Source organism: Mus pahari, chromosome X, assembly GCF_900095145.1.
Source record: "Mus pahari chromosome X, PAHARI_EIJ_v1.1, whole genome shotgun sequence".
Classification (NCBI taxonomy): domain Eukaryota; kingdom Metazoa; phylum Chordata; class Mammalia; order Rodentia; family Muridae; genus Mus; species Mus pahari.
In genome coordinates, this window is record NC_034613.1 from 59,104,387 (window position 1) to 59,111,730 (window position 7,344).

A 7,344-nucleotide genomic window follows, 5' to 3' on the forward strand; every position below is an offset into this window, starting at 1 on the left:
GCACTGGACAGGAATAACCAATCTGATTCAGAGTGAGTACAGAGAGTATAGAGGGGCTGGAGAAAGCCTTCCTTGGGAGTTTTAGGCGCAACTCTTTAAGAAGTCCTTCCCTACTGAGATCATTAATGAAGAGAAAATCCTTGCTTGTTCATACTGGTTTATTTGATGTGGTTTAGTGGGTGTGAATGTAAATCCTTGCTTGTTCATACTGGTTTATTTGATGTGGTTTAGTGGGTGTGAATGTATACACTTTATTCAGGGTGAACCAGGAATTAAATACCTTTTGCAGAAAGGAATGACCAAGGAAGAGAAGCCCATTGGCTGAACACTCAGGGCCTATATATACCTCATTAGCTTGGAGAACTCCAGATGTTTATGCTACAAGACCCAGTGCCCATGATCCTCAGTTGAGTGACATAGTTAAATGTTCTAGAACAGGTATAGAGACATGTAGGAAATAGTTGTACTCCTGCCAGTCTCTGAGATTCCCGGGGTCTGAGCTCACTCAAACTCACCATTTCTTATGTCTATTTGGAAACAAGGTCCCATGTTCCCTACAGTTCTCCATCTGAGAAAACTGAGGGTCCTTGGTAAAACTGGTCTGGATATGATAATTTGTAGCAACCTAATATAAGGAAGGGTTCAAAATACTCATTTACATTGGTGAGGTATTCCAAAAGGATAAAAGTTAATTTAAATGATTCATAATACAGAAGTATGGAATTTGAGTGATAAACTAAGTAATTAGTTTGAGAATATATCTCAGTGCATAAAATGAATTTCCAATGAGTTTGTATTTTTAAAACAAATGATTTAGTAAATGAATGGGAGAGGAAACAAGTTGCTCTCCCAGGAAAATCAAGTAATTTTTATAGATGATTTCCCCTCAAAGAAATGGAGAATAATTTTCCTTGTTTGTCTTCTAGAGACAGTGGCTTTCTCCCAAAAAGTCAGCATGAAAAGGGAAAAACATAAGATGACTCAGGGTAGAGAAAGCTAAAACGATTCCATGTTGTATGAAAAGAGCTGGATCATAGTGACTTGTGCTCCTTTGAATGATGTGAGGAAAGTGGCATTTTACCTATGCAGCATTCATCTCAATCCACAGCCTCAAACTAATAATGAGAAAAGTGTCAGAAAAGCCACAGTAAAGGTTATTCTAAAAGTACTATCAGTCCTCAAAACTCTCATGACCATCAAAGACAAGGAAATATAGAAACTGTTTCATCCAAAAGAAGCCAAAAGAGGTATGCTGAATAAACATAGTGAGGTATCTATCCTGGGAGAGGAAAATCATAATAGGTAGAAATTAAGAAAATCTGGAGTATATGCTAGTAATACTAATTTGTTAGGATTACTTTAGTAACTGTGACAAGGTGCTACAATGACAGATGTTAGCAATAAGGGTAAACTGAGGCTGAGATTTATGAAAATTCTCTACTGGCTTTTCAATATTTTCTATACAATTGAGTCTATAGTAAAAGTAAAATATTTTCTAAAGTCAATAAAATAAACAAAGAAAAACCTGATGCCTTGTACCCCAAAACTACCACGATCCTCCCGGTGGTCTGTTTCTTGACTTGCCATTGGAATTTTAAAATCAGCCAAGTTTGAGAACTGGGGCTTGAGTGTGCAGGCTGGGCAAGTCCTAGGAGCTACATTCTAAATAACAAGTTTAGCACAAATGCAATCCCACAAATGAATATTTTTCATCAAATACAACTCCCCTGCTTGTAAAAGGGTAAAGCCAAAATCCCAAGCAGCATTTTTCAGTGTCCAAGATGAGAGAGCACTGTGCAGAAGAATGAAAGAAGCTTGCAGAGATAATGAAATTTGCTGTCTACACTGTTCACAATGACCAAGTTTTCAGTCTACACTGTTCATAATGGTAGCCACTAAGTTCATGTGGGCACTCAAAATCTGGCAAATGTGACAAGGGAAGTAAATTTTTCATTTTGTTTCATTTTAATTAATTCTATTCTACAGTGTAACATGTGACTAGTAGCTACCTCACTAGACAGTATAGCTCTACCAAAACAGAAAGCAGCCTATAAAGATCCCTTGATTTTCAGATTAGAGTATGTGCTGATTTTCCTAAAGCCAGCATATTCTTTCCTACAACCAAGTTTCCTATTTACTAGGAGGCATTTTTACTAGAAAACAGCAGTATCAGTTTGTTGCATTGGCAACAGAAAAGACCTGGCATCCTCCTCTGGGTCTTCTGCACCTGCAATGCCTGCTGCTGACTGCAGAAAGCACCCATTTTGTCATTAAAGAGAATTTCCATTTCATCCCAGCTTTCCCCACTCTACCTTATGGAATATTTTGGTTCATTCCAATGTAAATTTTTCAACCGTTCTCTCTGGATCTAATTCCAAACTCCTACAGAATAAAAGCAAACAGGTTCTCCCGGTAAAGGACTGCAGATGTTCTGTTATTTGTATATACTTGAAAAATAGCTTCTCCCCAGCCTTCTGCCATATACACAAATTTCAACTCTGCTGAACACTTAGTGGCTACATTAAACATTATTGCTTTGAAGATAGCTCTGTGACAGAATAAAATTATACTATAGATTGCGTAGGCTGTCTGGGTGATGGAAAGAAATAAACATTCTATAGAGGCAATAGAAACTGAGCTTTATCACATAGAGCTCCCCAGACTGCCAGTTTTACATACTGAAAACTGGGAAGTAAAAACCAAAGACTACACTGAACAGAAACTGCAGCCCTGCCTTAGGATGTCCATGCCTTATGACTTGCACATTACATGGCGCTTCAGCTGTTTTTACACTTGAGTTGGAATAGTGCTATGTAGGTTTTGATGATACAGAGGTTGGAAGGTGGTAGATTTTTTTAAATACAGCTTGGTCAGTCAAGTCAGAAGCTGTTGCAAGATTACTTCAGTTATGCAGATTGAGTGTCAGGGGGCAGTAACTAAGTTACCATAAGAAAGCTAGATATTAGCAGACTTGGACACTGCCAATTGTGAACTTCCTTGATTTTTCCATAAACTGGCTCAAGGAGGATAGTTTCAGGATCATTTGTATTTGTTTAATAGATTCATTGAGATGTAATTTACATACTAGAATTGATCCATTTTATTTTATTCTCTAAAAAATTTACTTAAAGATATTTGTGAGCCACTCAACATGGGTGCTGGGCATCAAACTAGAGTTCATTGCAAACGCAATGCATGCTTGTAACCTCTAAGCCATCTCTCTAGCCCCAAGTTCGTTCATTTTAAAAATTACTTCACTAATTTTTAGTAAATTCATATCTATTTAAATATGTCTATAGTTTGTATTTCTTTAATTTTTTTATTTTTAATTTATTTTTTTACGTTCCATATTCCATTCCCCACCCCTCCCAACCACCCTCTGACTGCTCCACATCCCACACCTCCTCCCCAACTAACCATGTGAATGCCCGTACCCCCTACCCCACCTGACCTCTAAACTCCCTGGGGCCTCCAGTCTCTTAAGGGTTAGGTGCATCATCTTTGAATGAACATAGACACAAAAGTCCTCTACTGTGTGTTGGGGCCTCATATCAGCTGGTATATGGTGTCTGTTTGGTGGTCCAGTGTTTGAAAGATCTCAGGGGTCAAGATCAATTGAGACTACTGGTTCTCCTACAGGGTCACCCTTCTCCACAGCTTCTTTCAGCCTTCCCTAATTCAATAGGGGTCAGCTGCTTCTGTCCATTGGTTGGGTGCAGATATCTGCATCTGACACTTTCAGTTGCTTTTGGGGCCTTCTGGAGTGTGGTCATGCTAGGTCCCTTTATGTGAGCTCTCCATAGAATTAGTAATAGTGTCAGACCTCAGGATCTCCCCTTGAGTTGGATCCCACTTTGGGCCTATTGCTGGACCTTCTTTTCCTCAGGCTCCTCTCCATTTCCATCCCTGTAATTCTTTCAGACAGGAAAAATTATGGGTCAGAGGAGTGACTGTGGGATGGAAACCCCATCCCTCACTTGATGTCCTGTCTTCCTGCTGGAGGTGGGCTGTATAAGTTACCTCTCCCTACTGTCAGGCCATTTCATCTAAGGCCCCTCGCTTTGAGTCCTCGGAAAGAGCCTTGAACTCATTGGCACAGAGGGAAATTTCCTAAACAGAACTCCAGTGGCTCGTTCTATAAGATCAACAATTGATAAATGAAACTAGAAAGCTTCTCTAAGACAAAGGACATAGTCAATAAGACAAATCAGCAACCTACAGATTAGGAAAAAAATCTTCACTAACCCCGTATCTGATAGAGGACTAGTATTCAAAATAAATAAGAAACTTAAGAAGCTAACCACCTAAAAACCAAACAACCCAATCAAAAAATGGGATATAGAATTAAACCCAGAATTCACAAATGAGGAATCTCAAATGGCCAAAAAGCACCCAAAGAAATGCTCAAAGTACTTAGTGATCAGAGAAATGCAAATCAAAATGACCCTGAGATTCCACCTTACACCAATCAGAATGGCTAAGATCAAAACCTCAGGTGACAGCACATGTTGGAGAGGATGTGGAGAAAGAGGAACACTCCTCCATTGCTGGTGGGATTGACAACTGGTACAACCACTCTGGAAATCAATCTGGAGGTTCCTCAGAAAATTGAAATAGATCTACCTGAAGACCCAGCTATACCACTCTTGGGAATACACCCAAAAGATGCCCCACCATGCCACAGGGGCACATGTTCCACTATGTTCATAGCGGCCTTATTTGTGATAGCCAGAAGCTGGAAAGAATCCAGATAACCCAGAATAGAAGAATGGATACAGGAAATGGTTCACTCACACAATGGAATACTATGCTATTAAGCAGACTTATTTATTTATAATAGCCAGAAGCTGGAAGGAATTGAGATGTCCCTCAACAGAGGAATGGATACAGAAAATGTGGTACATTTACACAATGGAGTACTACTCAGCTATTAAAAACAATGAATTTATGAAATTCTTAGGCAAATGGATGGATCTGGAGGATATCATCTTGAGTGAGGTAACACAGTCACAAAAGAAAACATGATATGCACTCACTGATACGTGGAACCCAGAAGCTCAGAATCCTTTTTAGAAGGAGGAACAAAATACCCATGGAAGGAGTTATAGAGACAAAGTTCGGAGCACAGCCTGAAGGAATGACCTTCCAGAGACTGCCCCACTTGGGGATCCATCCCATAAACAACCATCAAACCCAGGTACTAGGCAGATACCAACAAGAGCCTGCTGACAAGAGCCTGAAATTGCTGTCTCCTGTGGGCCTTTGCCAGTGCCTGGCAAATACAGAAATGGATACTCACAATCATCAATTGGATGGAGCACAAGGTCCTCAGTGAAGGAGCTAGAGAAAGTACCCAAGGAGCTGAAGGGGTTTGCAGCCCCATAGGAGGACCATCAACATGAACTAACCAGTACCACCAGAGCTCCTTGGAACTATACCACCAATCAAAGAAAACACATGGCTCTAGCTGATACGTAGCAGAGGATGGCCTAGTCAGTCATCAATGGGAGAAGAGGCCCTTGTACTGTGAAGGCTCTATGCCCCAATATAGGGGAATGCCAGGACCAGGAATGGAAGTGGGTGGGTTGGGGAGCAGATGGAGAGGGGGAGGGAATAGGGAATTTTCGGAGGGGAAACTAGGAAAGGGACTAACGTTTGAAATGTAAATAAAGAAAATAATAAAAAAAGATTTAGGACATCATAAGTTTTGCAGGCAAATGGATGGAACTAGAAAATATCATCCTTAGTGAAGTAACTCAGACCCAAAAGGACATGAATGGTATTTATTCAATAATAAATCAATATTAGCCAAACAAAACAAAACAAAACAAAACAAAACAAAACACTCGTACAGCATATCCAAGATACAGTCCACAGAACTCAAAAAGCTCAACAAGCTGAAGACCAAAGTGTGGATACTTTGGTCCCTCTTAGAATGAGGGACAAGATACCCTTGGAAGGAGCAGAGACTGAAGGAAAGGCCATCCTCTGCTACATATGCAGCTGGAGCCATGAGTCCCTCTTTAGTTGGTGGTTTAGTCCCTGAGAATTCTGGGGGTACTGGTTGGTTCATATTGTTGTTCCTCCTATGGAGCTGCAAAGCCCTTCATCTCCTTGGGTCCTTTCTCTAGCTCCTCAATTGGGGACCCTGTGCTCAGTCCAGTGGTTGGCAGAGAACATCCACTTCTGTGAATTGTATCTTGGATATTCCGAGCTTCTGAGCTAATATCCACTTATCAGTGAGTGCACACCATGTGTGTTCTTTTGTGATTGGGTTTTGTCACTCAGGATGATATTTTCTAGTTCCCAATTACACTCCTGGTTTCTTTCATTCTCTGATGGATAGCAACCTTCCTTGGCTTTTGGCTAGGTCACTCTTTTCCTCAAAACTATGTATCCTCAACACTTTCTGTTCATCTTCACTTCCCCTCTCTCGATCTTCCCTTCCTCTCTCATCTTCCTTTTAGGTCACTGGTTCTCAACTTGTGGGTCATGACCCCAAAGGTCCATTAGAAAACACAGATATTTACGTTATAATTTATAACAGCAACAAAATTATACTCATGATATAGAAATGAAGTAATTTTATGGTGGGGGTCACCACAACATGAGGAACTGGATTACAGGGTCTCAGAATTAGGAAGGTTGAGAGCCACCACTGCTTTAGGCAAATATGCTTACATGTATTGCCTGCCCATGATAATCTACTCATTCTAAGATTTCAACATAAATTGACAATGATTAACTTCAGGTAAAAATCAATTCTCACATCCAGTGATTAGAAACATGTATACTGAGCTCATATTTCTTTTCCTTTTTTTCCCCCTTTGTTTTTTGGTTTTTGAAGCACAGTTTCTCTATGTAGTCCTGGCTGTCTTGGAACTAGCTCTGTAGATTAGACTGGCCTTGAACACAGAGATCTGCCTGCCTCTGCCTCCCAAATGCTGGAATTACATGTGTGCACCACCACACCTGTCTTGGGGCTTATATTTCAAGCAAACACAACATGCATAGGTTCATTAGTGAATATGTTTTTTGTCACAACATGCATACATTTGGGGCATGGGTGACCAAGGAATTGTAGACACCCAAATAAAACAATATTATCATTATGAGTTCATGTAAAATGGAATTTGGGGTCATAAGCTAGAATGTGTCTCACTTTGTTTTCTTTCAACCAGATAATATTACCCAACAAATTCCTTGATTCATAACAGCAAATAGGCAAGAAATAAAAAGGTCACAGTGTAATGATCGGACTTGAAAGTACTGTAAGAAAGATGGACAATATCAACACCCAGAAGAACATTCTAGTTTCTACGTGTAGGATTAGCTGATTATACA